We start from the raw sequence: 17,118 nt of genomic DNA, 5'->3' as shown, positions 1-17,118 counted from the left end.
TTCTAAAAACCTACTGCTCTGAGAATGAGTTATTAATGTTTTATTTTATACTGTTATCAATTTTCCCAAACTGAGGGCGTTGCTCACGTTTTTAATGATTATGGTTGACGGTCGCGTGGGTAAGTGGTAAGTACTTGAGTTTTGTGTGTGTGTGTTATGTACTCTGGGTGAGATTATGGAAATTTAATTAACATTTGAGTGTACTTTGCGAATAAGTTATATCTTGCGGCCATGTCTTCTTGATTGTGGTGCACTTGTCTTGTGTCGGCTTGATTGTATGAATGTATAAATGGGTGTGGTACGTCTTAGTACCTGTTAGGTGTTCTATTTTGCTGAATGTTTTTCTCTTTAGGTATTCTTGTAGAGGTTTGGTACGGATGATGTTTGCAAGTGGAAACCGAATATGTGTGTGGGCGTTTACCCCCCTCCTGAAGTAATGCTTTATTAGCGGTTTCCCAGGCGGTGGAATCACCAGGGGTGGAGGTTAGTCGGTAGTTAGTCAGTGAATTTATACTAATGTCTATTTTCCCGTACCGTTATTATACTCTACATAACCTCAATAACCAAATTTGGAAAGATTACCGTTAAACCTATCGATCTAATACTACATTTTACAAAGGGGTATAGTTCAACTTCTTTAAATTTGTTCATGTATTTTATGAACCTGCATCATTTTCTTGTTATACAAATGATTTTAAAGTTTTCTTTCCTTTCTGACCGATCCCTACATTTATATTTGGTACAAGCAGATTTATTTGCCGCATAAATGGTTCTCTTAGTTGGTGCTAATCTGTTTTTAATATCATCTTTACTTTCCCATTCCTTTGTGATTTTATCATTTAAATAACAAAATTCTCATAATTCTGATATGTCACCTCTTTTCAACATTTTTGAACATCTACCTTTATGTCAGTCATATTTCATTACTTATATTTTGTATCAAAATACTACCAGAATTTATTTTAATTAATTTTTTATTTCCACTAGAACAACTATATCATTAACTAAATCCTTATTTTTAACCTATATTTATTAAACTTGCTTTTTCATTAATTATATGTACAAGTTAAGAAAAATCATAGGCTGAGGTATTCATGCCCAATTCCTTTCAAAATTAAATCTTGTAAATTTTCTCTTGTTATTATAACAGCAACTATCCTTCTACAAATTGTATATATTATTCATTAGCTATACCCCGACACAATTTTTAAATATCTCATTCCATTTGACATCATCAAAAGGGTGATGTATCGTATGTAGTGTGCCTCGGTTGATGTATAACAAATAACACGTGGATTTTTATACAGATGATTAAAGATATCACTATGCTTTTTTAATAAAATTGAATAGCTTTTTTGTAAGATAAAGTCATTATTAAAAAAAATGAAAGCACTTTTTTACTAATACAATACTACTATTATGAGATTAAGTTCCAGTTAATCTACATTCTGTGCACTGTAGAGTAGTATTCAGTGAAATATAAACGCTTTTGTAAAAGTAACTTGTCATCACTGGTTCTCATTTTAAGAGTTCTTACAATGATAAAAATTAAAAATATGAATTAAAGTATTTAACAAGTCTCTGAAGGTGGCAAAAGATGGGATCGATCGACAAATGGCAGATAGACCTACAGACTGATCCCAGAGATCAGAGATGGCTGGACATGGGGAACTGGATATGGGTTGAACCAGCTCCTTAACAGTCACAGGTATTTTAAAGCATACTTGTGAGCGTGAATGTTGAGACAATTTGTTTGTAAAAAAACAATAATAATAATAATAATACATAATTGTATGATTCTCAATAACTTTGTTTTTTGTGTTTTTTTTCAGGATATATTTGTCAAATTACATATTATTAATATTCTTCATTTTTGTATTTGGGTGCATAACATGGATTGCTGTTGGTTTCATTACAAGCTTTGGTTCAATAATTGTACCCTTAATTTATGATTATTTTACATACAGCTCAACACATTTACATGTTATAAAAATGAAGAAAATAATGCAAGCTTCATTAACAGTTTTAATCGCATACATTATTAAAAAATATTTAGATAAACATAAGGATGATATACCAGTTCAATATATTTCTTTAAGAGGTGGAATGTTTATATTTGATAACAATAATGATCTAAATGATGAATACGTATATGACTAAAAACACCATTTTATACATTTTTTTTTATGCAATGTAGATTATAAAATTCAATACCAGTATTGTATGAACCATCTAGGATAATTAGTGTTAAAGGTATTTTGTTAATTATCAAATCTTTTAAAATTACAATATATAAATGTTTAATTAAAATAAAATAAAAATTTATATATTTAAATTTGTGATGATGAATACCTCCTTCAGTTGGCAGGCATGCTATTGTATAACAAAATATATTTCGTCAAGAAAGATGGCGAAGTTAAACTTCATTCATCATAATGAAGTAGATTACTGCTGCATTCTTAAAAAATTAAACAGACTTGAAAAATATTCAGCTCAAAAATTTACAAACGTTTTTATCTCATATGGAAAAGAATTATATGATGCTTAATTTAAAACTTTTATAGAGCATTTATTATATATAACAAGCAAAATAATGTTGCTTAAACAAACCGATCAAAAAAATGAATTACCAATGCAAAACAAAAACTACTTTTTACCTTCTTATTGGTTCTTTGTGTGATTTATTCATAAATTTTTAATAGTTGTAACATATGGTGTAAAAGAAACTAATGTTTTAAAGAATACTTATTTATTAGTTTCACAGGGTCATTTCACATCAAACGCCTACTATCTACAAGAAAATGATAATGGAATTGGTTTTTATAGCAGATAATGCTATTCATACTAGCTATAGAGGTACAATCAGAATATTACCTTTCCTGCAGCAAATGAGGTCAATTTGTTTTTTTGAGGTCTTGCTTCAAAGCAAGACCATGAATGAAATTTTTGTGGATGAATATTCTTCTACCTCGGTCCTAAAAAATTAACAGCTTCAAGAAACAAAAGGAAAGGATAAGAAATGGATTGATTTTGGTGTGTTAAGTTCAAATTCAACATTAATTTCATCTTCAAATACTGTAAATGTTGTATTTTGAAGGTTGGGTTTCAATTAACAACTCAGTTTGAACTAGTTGGCTAGAACCTATGTACTACGTAAATAAACTATGGACCATCACAACCAAAATAGTATCTAAAGCAAAATATCAATCAACAATAACTTTCTGTTAATATATGCTGCAGATGTTTATTAACTAAATCTTATTTTTATTAGGAAGTTTTTTTTTTGTAGTAATGCAGAAGTTAACATTTATATTGACTTTAACTTATTTCTAATGTGATAAATAAATTTATATTTACAATAATCTGGGAAGTGAAATAATATAAATGTAAAGTTTACAATATGTTTATAATATTTTCTTTGAGTTTGGATTTTTTATTTCCCTTGAATTTTCATTTGGTTTTGAGTACTGCATGAGTAAAGAAAAAGAGAAATACAAGCAGAATATCTGTGGATGTAATTTCATTGTGTTCAAACTTAGTTTTAATTAAAAATTATCACATCATCTTACCCAAATTATTCTGCAGATAAAATAGTACCCGAATATCTGGGATACCTTAAATTACATAAGCTTATATCTAACACTTTAAATCAGACATGCTTGGGAGATATGTGGAATGCATATATACAAACAGATGAGGTCATTAGTAAAAATACAAGAATAACAAATTTCAAGAATAGCAAATAAACGTGAATAGCAGTAACATTAACTGAAATTGCTTGCTCAGCTGTATAATTTTTAGAAATTTTTTTCTATTCTGATAGTTGCAGCACAATGAATTGTTATTGTTAGATGTCCTTAAAACACTTTTTGATTTGTAGTTGAAAGGCCTAACATTGTTTTACTGCAATCTCTTGAAATTAATACAATTTTCTCAAACAAATAGAACGACGGGTGAAATAAATCTGGAAAGGATATCCAATCACAGTCTTAGTTAATCATAATTGCTTTATTTGTGTTATAATTTTACAAAAATAAATGAAGCGTTCATAAATTATTGAAGCAAATTATATGATAAGACGGTACACAGTCATCTGCGATGATGACTAAAATATAATTTAACACTTTTCTAAAATTTGAGATTATTTTACATTTTTACAGTTACATCTTCCTCAGTTTTACAAAGTACTATTCACAAAATTAAACATAATTTTCATAAGATACACCTCTAATTTTTTATTCATAATATTATTATATTTTATTTTTCAAAGTTTTTCATGTTTGAAAGCTCACGTAAAAAAATTTCATCACAAAAATTTGTTGATTACCTTGAATTTTCTGTATGCTTTCAGCTAACTTAAATAAGAAGTTCATTATAACATGTTATTTTTCAACTAATACTCTTCTATTAATGAGAGTTACATTTTTATTATTGTAGTCGCATGAAAGTTCAATATTATTATTACATCTGTCATTCTTGATATTAATAAAAAATTTTTTTATCATTTTAAAATTACATTTAAGAAAAAGTATTTTTAGTTATCTAAAATGTCATATATTAAAAGTTCCATTATTGATATTAATAACCGTTATATATAAATTTTTTCTTTCATTCTTGGTCGAGTTAATAAATATATATCATCATACAATCAATCAAAATAAATTTGCATGATAAATCATCAGAAGTACGGCTCATAACAATTCTCTCGTGAATTGTTAGTCCAGCAACAAAAACAATACTTATTCAGTAAAATCTTAAGGTTCAGAAATGTTTTTTCAAGTTAGGTTTTGTAAATATTCAAATCTGAAAATGCGAGATACCTAGATTTTGTAACAAGAGGCGATATTAATATTTTGAAACGTTTCCGTGATTAGCTTGTAATAAAACGCACTGCATTTTTTTTAGCATTTGACAGAAGGCTAGTTACTTGAAAACAATCCTACCAGAAAGATAACATTTAATAACATTATTGAAGGCTATTTCTTTTGCAGTGACAGCAAAAACTGTAATATTAACATAATTAACTTTGAATTATATGCAAATACGATAGATGTTTAAGTAAGAAAAGGTAAGCAACCAAATATAGAGAGTGGGACATAGTTTTGTAATTTTCATCATAGATTTACACTGAAGTTTCATATAAATCTTTTGCTAAAGTATCAGGCAAAGCAACTTCGTGTTTAATTGCTTACTCACGATACCGTATTCCAGCTGGTCTGAAATAGGTCATCATAGGTCAAAGTTGACCATTTTACTAAATTCTTCAAATTGATTGGCTAATGGTTCAGCAATTTCATTTGATGAATCTACTATATGTCTTCAGATTGAAGGCAATGTATTTGGTTAAAGCAGGTGTAGCTAACAGTTTTTGCCTCCAGACTGAATTAGAAAAAAAACTGTTTATTATGGGCCAAACAGAATATTAAAATTAAAAAAATATTAAATACAAAAACGATTCGAGTAAACAAAATTTTATTATAGAATTTGTTGTACTTTTATTTAGATTCATTAAAAAATACGTTTCTTCACAAATATATTTTGAGCTGAATATTACTAAATATTTCTTGGCAAGTTTTTTAAATTTCTGTATTTTCCACTATTTAATTGCTTATAAAAAAAAAGCTAATATTGAAGAATTTTTCACAGGCTGCATAAATTCATTACACGGGCCATATGTTGGCCATGCCTGGGTGAAAGTATGTATTCTCACAGAAAGCCTTCACTTTCTTTCAAATGTCTGCCGCAGTCATATTTCTGCTAATGGATCACATGTTGTTGCAATCATTTTGTTTTAATCTCTTACACCTTTTTGCAAATAATGTATTTTTTAAAGGCAACTAAAGTTTTTAATGTTGGACATTTCTTGAAAGCATTGTATGTTTTTTCTTTTTTTGATCGCTTCACAAATCTCATTATTCCACCATTCACGGTGGTTTCCTGGGTCTCCCAGATGTTCTGTAAATAAGTCTTGTAAAAGCCGAGTCAAATATAAAATCAGTTATTGTGATGACATCAATTTCAATAACTCAAGTTTTTTTCTGGGAGGTTTGTGTTAGCAATGAAGCTTGTTCAAGCTGCCTTGTCGAATAACCATCTTTTACAGATGGGATTCATTTTCATTAGAGCACCGGTTGAATTTCCACCAAAAGTGGTAACTTTTGTGAAGGTTTTTTCAAAACCTTGAAAGAGTACTTTGATGCAATCGATGCAACTATAAATCTATGCAGGATTTCATTAAACTTCTGGCATTAAAACAAGTTCCTGAGCCATTATTTAATATAACTATTTCAGTATTTATAAGGAGCCTTTCCAACTCTCTTCCTCGGGGATTTATTCAGTCTAATCCCCAAAGAGCATTATGTGCATTAGTTACCCATTAGTAATAGGGTAGTGGGTGGAGGAAGCTGGGCAATTAATTGCATTATGTCATCCTCTTTCCAGTTAAAGTTTGGTAAGTGTATGTTGCAGAGAGTAATCTAACGGGTGCCTCATTCTGATTGTGACCTCTGACCCTTACGCTTGAAGGTTGATCTCACAGATGAATATTAAACTTTCTTAGTTTAAAATATCATCTTGGGGAAAATGGGTTTCTTACAGATATATACAAATAGGGTCCAGATCGTTTAACAATCATAGAAACTCAAGGATACTGTCAAATATCCTTGATGCTTCACTGCAAATCAATTTATTTATGTAAGAGAATTAATTTCCGACTTTGACTTTTGGCCGACCCTTTATCTTCTTCTCCATCCTAAAAATTGCTTCATTGTCTACAAGTATGTGAAAAAGGAGAAACAGTCACCCCTTATGTTGTTTTAAATGGTCTCTCTGGTTTGGTAAGTAAGATCACCTGAGAAGAAAACGGCATCAAAGGCTCTTTAGAGGAGGTTCTGAAAAAATTACTTTCATAACTGGTTCATCTGGTGGATTATGTACCTGAACCTTAGCCTCAATTTTATATGGTTTTTTAATCTGTCAGATGCACTTTTATTTTCATTCAAAAGAATTTTTAATTTACTCAAACAGCCATTGAATGTATTTGTAAAATTTTTCATGTAAGTAAATACTCAGCAAAACTTCCCATTTGAAAGTCAAGTGAATTTCCACTAAAACCTCAAACACAAGAGTGAAGAAAACGCACAAGAAAACGATGAATGGAATTATTTACCGTAATGGTTATTAAGCTTCTTATGAAAAGTCACAACATTTCATTCACCAAAAAAACATAACTAACATGATAACCAGTAAAACAGCTTCGTTATGTAATTTTCTTTATATAATGGTTACTTTTTTTAATGTTTTTTTGGTAGTTATGATTTTTTTTTATTGAGCTAACGCATAACTACTTATTTCATGAACAATAAGAAAAGGCTTATCTTCGCTAAATTACCACCTTCCCTCATAATCACCAGGTACTAAGGTCTGAGTGAACTCTTCTAGTTAACAGCTCTCTGCAAACTCCTTACCTCATTATGAACACGTGATAATTTAAACCTCTTTTTTCTTTTCACCTCTGACAACACGGCTGGTTCATAACGAGAGGGTTTACGTGTACCCTAAGTTACAATAGATTGTTCAGCAATGAAAAATTAATAAATAAGAAACTGAATATCATGACACAAACTCCAAACAGTCCTTTAAAGAATTAAAAAGTAAAATAGAATAACAAAACAAAAGTCTTCAACAAAAATTTAATATACAAAAACAACTTTCCCAAAAATATTAATAAAAAAGAAATCTATGAATTTAAAAAACAATTCACCAAACTAGAAGAAAAAGAAAAAGAGAAAGAAATAAAAATGCAAGAAACATCAAATAGAATCAAAATATTCTAATATAACCAATGAAAAACTAATTTTGAAATCATAGGCATAAAAAAGCAAAACAACAGAAACCTACAACAAATTATTTATAAAATAGAAAAGAAACATGATGAACAAGTTGGGGGAAAAGACATAGAGGAAATCTACAGCAGATACATGCCCAATAAAATAAATTAAAGATAAAGAGAAGGAAATATCATAGTAAAATTCATATATAACTCAAACAAGGATTAAAATTTATAACTAAAGAAAAACAATTATAACAAATACAGATGTAGAGAACAAACTGGATGAACAGAATATTTTTTATGCGTGAAAGCTTCACAAATCAATAAAAAAAATTCTTTTGGGAAGTAATCCAATTAGTTCTTCAAGGAAAAGTCCTTTTTGAATGGTCAGGACTATGAGAAACAATAGATCATATCTCGGTCAAAAAAGAGGTAATGGAAATGAATCGACAAAAAAAATATGCATATATAAACCAAAGATTTACTTACATCAAAAACTTTACAAATCAACAAAAAAGATTCTTCTGGAAATCAAAACTATACATCTGATAAGAACATATAGTAAAACCAACTCCAAATCCAACTAAATCCAAATATAATTTTTATATAAAGCAAATAAAAGCTTAAGGACCTTTTTCAGTAAGCGGGTATAACCTTTTTCTTTTTGTTTTTAAAAATAATAAAAACATTTTTACATTTATATAACAATAACCAAATAACATTTTTTTAAAATAATTATTATTATATTTATTACTGAGATATGTGCCTTTAAATTATTACAAAACTAGGTGGACCTGGAACAATTGTAGTATTGATGAGTCTCTGTTTTCTAAAAGAAAATACAATAGAGATTGAATGTTACCACAATAGCGGGTTTTTGGAGAAATTTATCATGAAACAAAAAAAATGTTTCATGCGTGCTGTTCCTGATAGAACAAAGGAGACATTAATGTCTACAGTTGTAGCATGTATTGAACCAGGTACTAAAATCATATCAGATTTATGAAAAGCATTTGATTGTATAGAAGATTTAGAAGGTATGAATTATATACTTACACAAATGACAGTAGATATAGACAAGTCCTCATTTTCAAAAAGAAAATACAATACAGGCAGAATTCTTTCAAATCAGTGGGCATTTGTAGAGAAATTATAAATATAATCTAACCAAACTTATCCTACACTCTTTTTGCTCGGCAACCTTGACTAATTACAAACGTGATACAGAAAACCATAGTGAAAACTTTGTTGATCCAAAAACAGATGCATATACCCAAAGTAATGAAAGTTTATGGTGGTGAGCTAAAAATCACAATAAGAGGGAATGTGACCCTAAAGAGCTATTGGGTTATTTTAATAAAAATTATGTTTTGGAGGTTAATTTGGTTATTAAAAAACAAAAAAATATGGGTACTTTGTTACTTTTTGAAAAAGGTGGTACCCACTCACCGGAAAAGGACCAAGCTTAGTCACAATTTTATATATACTGGTTTTGATGTTTCTTCATTGGACAAAAAGTATAACACTATAAAAATTTATTTACATACTCAAACGAAAATGAATCTGAAAATGCAAGATCATGAAATATTAATAAATAATAATGAAAAAATATATAATACAAATTGGAAAATACAACAGTACAAATAATAAATACAAGCCTAATCTAAATATAATCCTCATTAAACAGAAACCGCTTAATATAAACTGGTGTACACTAAATATGCAATTAAAAAGAATGAGAATTGAAAAATACATAATTTGTCTATCAGAAGTCAATTTATGTAAAAGTAATGTTTATAATGTAAATGGATATAATAAAATATCAATACAGAGAACATTAAAAAGAAAATGGAATTATAATATTTATAAAAGAGAATGTAAGGTATACAATCCAAAAGCCAAAACTATAAAAAGCAAAATCTATAGAAATTGAAATTATCAAGAGTTAAAAAAAAAACATCACTTAATAGTAATATATAGACCACTATCAGGAAACATAATTGAATTTATTCAAGAACTAGAAGAATATCTGAAAATTGAAATAAATCAGGGGAAAAATTAGCAGTGATTTTAATATAAATACAATAGATGAATCATTAATTCTAGCAAAAAAATATCTGAACACACTATCTGCATTATGGATTACTACTAAGCATGATAACCAAACCAAAATCAGAAGAATTTGTCTAGATAACCTTAACTCAATATGAATAGATCACATCAATTCCAATTTACTACCAGAAAAAATAATACTTTATCCTCTTCCAAAAAAAAAAAAAAAAACATTTTTAGTTGAAAAAAGACCCAAAAAAACAATTGTTTGTTCTGAATCCAAAAAAAATTGATGTACAAAGAGACTGAATACTATTTGTTACTCTCAACATTACATAGTAAAGTGTATAGCGAGTAGAGAAGGGTCTCTTTACACCTGCTATCACATCAACCCTGGCTGCCACACTACCAGTTATAATGGTGGTGTAAGTTCGATTACAAAATCATTTTCTATTATACATAATCTGCGATAAGCCATGACCATAGTGCCCAATCAATGTAGTGATCTGAAAGTGGAAGTCAGATCAGGATCATTATAAAGAATGGTTACATTTCCAGGTCTACTCATTTTAACTACTCATTAACAGTTCAGCGACTGTTATATTATTATTATTATAAGGCGACTTTGATGTTCAAGGTTTTGCGTGGGAAAATCACAAAAACCTTTCTTTTGTTAAATATTAACATCCAAATTTAAATGTTAAAAATGCTAAAGACAGTAACAAAATTCTAGCAAGTACTTTGAAAAACTATTAAACTACGAGGAACCTAAGGTAAGATTTCAATTCCAAAATTCAGCAATATGAACTGACAATTCAAAAACACATAAGGAAATAAAAATGGACAAACTCATCAGTAAAATAAACAAGGTGATGGCTTGATTGCAGCAGAATTACAAAAGGATCATGCAAACAGCAAAGAAAAAACTTAAGAAAGAGATATGAAAAACTCAAAAAAATTCCACAAGATTGGAATAATGAAACAACGAGCAAGAAATATTTATCAGATTACAGTTAAATTATTTATTATTGTACGAGACAAGTGTATCTTACTGCAAACATAAGTACAATATTAGTTAAATTTAGAAAAAAAATGTTTCTATTTTCAATAAAACTTTTTAGTTGTATACACAAGAGAAAGCTTCTCTTTGAAACCCTTCTCGGTCTCAGTCATTGGTTAAAAATAAATAGTCTCTCCATGTTTGTCTAGAATACTTGTACGCTAGCAAAATTATGCTAATTAGTGCAAATCTTTTTTTCTGCGTATAATTATGAAGTGATGGCCAAGATTGCCAACAGTTGTAGTGGAAATTCTTGTTAGATTTACAGTCCTTTTTCATCTTTATTTTAATTGAACATTGTGCAGCTATGTACGACTAAATGTTTACATAATAATTATGAATTTGTAATTTTCAGAATTCCTAAAGATTCTCTTCAAACTTCAACAATAATAAATACGCACAAAAAAACAAGTATAATGTATATTATATCACAAATTAACTAGTATTTATTCCTGGTTTGTAAAATATAACTTTTCAAATAGAAGATTCTTTGTTATAATCACACGCTATAATTTATTTTCACCTGGCTGATGGTGTGGCTTAGACCCAGTTATTAAAGAAGTTTCTTTTGAAGTACTACTTTAATAAAATACAAAATCAAATATTAAAATGATTTTTCATAATTCTGACAAAAAATCAATGAAATACAGTATTTATATTTTTAATTGGAAGTCATTATTAGTTGTAAGAAATGAATAAACTTAATAGCGCTTATTATATTTATTGCTCAGGGTAATAATCGCTTAGAAAGCAAATTAGAATTTTTTTCTGAATCCTTTCAAATTTTAGTTCTTTTGTTCAATATTTTATACTAACCCTCTTTTTCTTTTTGACATTAGAGTTTCATTTCCAGTTTTATAAACTAGAACTAAGAAACTTAAAATTCTATATCTTTTTTTTTTACTAATGCATCCCTTCTGAATAATAATTAAGTATTTTTTATATCTGTAAACAGATTATGATTTTTAAATTCAAGAATTAACATTATCTTTTATTATAGCATTCATTATTTTCAATAATTTTATTTAGTTTTTTAATTTTATAGAAGACCTTTTGTTATAAATCCAGCATTTGGTAATAAATGTAATCGATTCAACCTAATGCATAAATTAAAAAATAATACATAACGCTTTCAAAAAAAAAGTAAAAAGAAAAGAGACATTCACGTTTAATTAAAAACTAGAAATTATGTTTAATTAAACATTAAAAATTCAAACAAATCGGGACGTAGATAATTTGAATTCTCAATACATTACAATTTTTGAACATACAGTACATTATTATGAAATAAACATTATAGAAAAACTCCATAAACTTCATAAAACTACTTATCAAAAATTACTTAATAATAAAGTGTACGAGAGGGTGCTGAAAAGTTCCTGGCTTTGATGCCTTGTGGTTGAAATAGAAAAACAACTTTGGGCTCATCTGAAAGTTTGAAATCTTAGTATGTGCAAATATCAATCAGGTGTTCAGGAATCACACATTTTTTTTGTTGTAGGTAAAACCCAAGGTGGCAGGGTTTCAAGCAAGTTTCTCGTCAGTGGAGTTACACACTTCGTCAGTGAAGCACACTGGGAGAGAAGTGTGCTTCCTACAGCACTGTGAAAACTTTGATATCCTGTTTCAAGACTGGCCATTTCACTGTTGAAGATGAGCCCCACAGTGAGCACCCTCAAATCACAGCTGACACTGCAACATGCCATGCTGTTCATGAGCTCATTCTTGAGGACCGGCGAATATCTGCCAAAAATATACCAAGATACTGGACATTTTGAAGACAATGAAGATGTCAGACTGCTGAGGCTGGTTTTGCGCCCAATCACAGGTCTTTTATTTGCACAAACCAGAAAAGCTGCAACAACGATGTACTAAGTGTATCAGTCTCAGGGAAGAATATATTGAATAAACGGATAATTTCAAAACTCTGGCTCTATTCCTTCTAGGCAAAGCCAGGAAATTTTCAGCGTCCCCTCATACGTAGTACTCTTATAAAAATAATACTCTATTTATAAAAATAAAAATAAATTGCAACTTTAATTCACTTACAACACACAGTAACAGTTCAGCGGCTGTTATATTATTATTATTATTAGGGGACTTTAATGTGCAAGATTTTGCGTGGGAAAATCACAAAAACCTTTCTTTTGTTAAATATTAACACCCAAATTTAAATGTTAAAAATGCTAAAGACAGTAACAAAATTCTAGCAAGTACTTTGAAAAACTATTAAACTACGAGGAACCTAAGGTCAGATTTCAATTCCAAAATTCAGCAATATGAACTGACAAATCAAAAACACATAAGGAAATAAAAATAGACAAATTCATCAAGAAGATAAACAAGGTAACAGGTGATGGCTTGATTGCAGCAGAATTACAAAAGGACCATGCAAACAGCAAAGAAAAAACTTTTTGAAAGAGATATGGACAAGGCAAAAAAATTCCACAAGATTGGAAAAATGCATTAATACATCCACTACACAAATTTGGAAATGATACAGAAGTAAATAACTACAAAAGAATAACCCTCTTTACCTATGACTTACAAAATCCTTTCAAAAGGAATTCAAATTAGAATCTAATTAACCGCAGACTAAGGCTAAGATTGCCAAGGGTGGATAGGTGTTTACTGTCAAAACTGATTTGGATGACATAATTAATTATAAAGCAAGACTCATTGCTAAGGGCTATAGCCAACATCCAACGAACTTTTCGTTTACTCCTTGGAAAAAGGATGGAACATAACGCTGTTTCATGTAAAGACATCGCTCAATGGACAACTAAACAAGCATGTACTCAAGCGATAACCTCAAGGATATGAGATCACAAAGATATGAGATTGCAAACTATGAAAAAGTTGTTACGGCCTTAAACAAGCTTCAAAGTGTTGGTATAAATACTTAACATACTTCTTATAACAGTGTGTTCTAGAAGAAAGCAAGAATGATCCTTGGATGCATCACATTAAGAAATTGTGGTTTTTCATGTTGATAAGTCTTATTATAAGTCCTTCTTCAAAGATCATGAGCATAATAACAAAGTTAAATTCTGAATTTGAATTATAATCACACGAAGTGGACAATTATCTTCGGATAAAGATTACTTTAACGGAAAAATTTATACAGATAGACAAGTTATGCAATAGATATGACCATGCAAAGATAATTTTACAAAAATATAGTTTTGACAACTGTAAACCATTACTTTTACCACTTAAATTTGGTTGTAAACCTGGAAACTCTCCTCTAATCTCCCGGTGGACATTATAGGGAAATGGTTAGAAACTTAAATTATTTAGCTTCAGGCACACACACCAGACTTAAGATTTGCCTTAATTATTGCATCTAGAGCACAGTCAGGCAATAAAGGACCATTTGAATTTGGTAAAAAGGAATTTTCAGATATTTGAAATTATTTTTGAAGATGGCATTAGATACAGTAAAACAACCAGTAGAAAATTGAGGCACACAGTGATGTAAACTATGTTAGTGGCAAAGTGACTTCAAGATCAACTAGTGGAACTCTCCTTAATTCTTTAAAGACCACTTGACAGTTTTTCATCAGGTTCAGTTTATGCTAAAAAGACCAACAGCTGATTTTTTGTCATCTCATTTTGAGCGAGAAAGATGAACTGATGAAATTTCATCAGTACCCAAATGATGTTTGTACTGATCACATGTTTGGGTGTCAGGACAGTCCACTTGATAGAGGTTACATTTGTTATTGTTCAAAGTCAAACATAACATCGCAATTAATATTCGGATGGTAAGCAAAAATAATTACTTTGAACTTAACAACTGTTTATGCTCTTATTTTTATAGAACATTTAATCATGTTTGTTGTGTAATATAACAAACAAATAATTGTTATTGTATTGAGTTGGCTGTGAAATCATAGGTTGTTCAGAATGAAAAGGGAGCTTTATTTTATTTATATTACAACACTGTATTTATTGGCCTTTGGTATAGTATATAGATAAGCAGAGAACACTGTACGTTTATCATTGTTTCTGATGTTTGCTATAATACATAAAATGGGTAGTAAATTTCAAACACGATTAAGATTGATCGGGATCTTAGGAATGTTCAATCTGATAGTGATTTGTGTACTGACAGTTCTAAAAACACTTAATTTTACAGATTTGATTAAAATTCATCAATTTCTAGTCAAAAATCATGAAATTTTCAGGTTTAGGCACTGTAGAGTTTTTTTTACCAACAATAATATAAGCATGTAATATTTTTTTTAAACAATCTCCAAAAAATGTTTGAACCTCAAAGGGTTAAAAACTGTGGCAGACCAGTTGTGTGGTAAAGTAATTGCAGAAATGAGCATCACTCTCTTCTATGAAAGCTGAATGTTGCTGCAATAGAGACAACCAAATGGTTGGTTTGACTTGACATCAGTTAAAGGAAGTTTGTGCACTTTATGTTAATTCAAAGCCATATTAATCAGAGTGCCATTAAAGTTACAAAAAAAACCGATGTTCCACAATAAATACAAATCATATCGAAACTAGATACGACCATTATGTGAGGATGCTTGTGAAAGCGGGAAGCTTCATTGTCTGAAAAACAGGCAGCAGATACATTCACAAAAGGATTATCATCTGCTTAAAGGAATGGAGATTCTCATCGGTATTAAAATTCAATATGAATTATAAAATTCTGTGAACTTGAATTATGAACAATGAGAGGCAACGTCATGGAATAAATATTTACGTAAAATGAATTTACATCACAGGATTACGCCCACATTATCGATTTTTCATTACAAAAAATAAATTAAACTTAATTTCTAATTATAGTGTAAAATTACTTACTTACTGAGATAAACAATTGAGAACCCAAATGAAAAATAGGAAAGAAATTAAATTATATATATCATTCTGTCACAATCCCTCCACAGAAATAGTAACCGTGATCAATGATGCCAATACATAAAGTTTTATACTACAATATACGATGTGTTTGGGGGGAAAAAAAAATATATATATATATAAAAGATAATGCACATCAGAATTAATAAATAAATGTTTTTTTTCACGAACATTTAAAAAAGTTCAATGTAAAAAAAAATGAATTTACTGAAATTTAAAAAAATTCTTAGAAGAATTGTTATCTATTACTTTATTAAAAAAATATGGGCTTGCATTTAATAATAATGTTTTTTTTGTTCATCATAAAAGTAATACAATACAAATACGAAAGTAGTTAAACATAAAAATCAAATAATATTAACGTTAATATATTGAACAACCGTTAATCATTTTTAATTACTTTACAGATATTTGTCCATGATCGGAGATCTATATAGCGACAAACTGAACCAAATTTTACATATATTTTTTTTATACTTCAAATATTTTATAAGAAATTAGTTTTTAGTTTTTGGGTTTTTTTACGTCGTTGAGGACATCTGCTTACGCAAATAATAGCGTCGGGTAGGCATCGTGAATACCAGTGCTCTCTGGTGGTTGGGTTTCAATTAATCAATCATCTCGGAGCCGGCCCTTGAGGTGCGAGTGGTAGCGTCTTGGCCTTTCATCCGGAGATCCCGGTCAGGCATGGCATTTTTATACGCTACAAATCGTTCATATCTCATCTTATGTAGCAATACCTAACAATGGTCTCGGTCGACCTGATTGTACAAGACTATACTTCACTTACATTCACACATATCTTCTGAAGTAATACCTTACGGTGGTTCCCGAGGCTAAATAGAAAAGGAGAAGGCATGAGACTATCGACTAAATTCTTTAATCTATTATAGCGATTAATTTTTATAATCGACTACTCCGATTAATATTAGTCGGGAAAAGTAAGTATTAAATAAGGCGCACCCATACGCAACAAAGATGATGCCGGCTTTATTCATCATTGTACAATTAATTACAAATAAGACATTCACTCACATTAATATTCCATCACAGTCTCTACTTATCTGCATAAATATTTATTGCAACGCATTTTATACTAAACGACGAGTTTAATTGTAAAATCTGCTGTTAGTCTTTGCTGGACGATAATAATCTTAAGTAACTATTTAAAATACTGGATTCATTCTTATTTTATAATTCTCTTTCTATGTAGTTTATTAGGTCCGACACATAATTAAATAATTTTTTTTTCGTAATTGTAAGTTAGTTACTCTGTCCCGTTATAGTTGTTTAC

General features: G+C 29.4%; 1 protein-coding gene across 6 annotated transcripts in view; it reads right to left on the bottom strand.

Annotated features, from left to right (window-relative positions):
* Nucleotides 1-15,880, bottom strand: part of LOC142331320 (uncharacterized) — a 101,820-nt gene extending 85,940 nt beyond the window's left edge. For 3 of the 6 annotated variants that reach the window (XR_012757959.1, XM_075377146.1, XM_075377142.1), the window contains exon 1: nucleotides 15,772-15,880. The gene's annotated coding sequence lies outside the window, so the exon portion shown is untranslated. Of the gene's footprint in view, nucleotides 1-15,767 lie in introns of all 6 variants that reach the window. The other 3 variants (XR_012757960.1, XM_075377145.1, XM_075377144.1) reach the window with 1 other exon arrangement.
* Nucleotides 15,881-17,118: the final 1,238 nt, after the last annotated feature.

The sequence above is a fragment of the Lycorma delicatula genome, chromosome 10, assembly GCF_047948215.1.
Source record: "Lycorma delicatula isolate Av1 chromosome 10, ASM4794821v1, whole genome shotgun sequence".
Classification (NCBI taxonomy): Eukaryota; Metazoa; Arthropoda; class Insecta; order Hemiptera; family Fulgoridae; genus Lycorma; species Lycorma delicatula.
The sequence above is the reverse complement of the archived record's forward strand: the minus strand, read 5'-3'. Positions and strand labels throughout refer to the sequence as shown.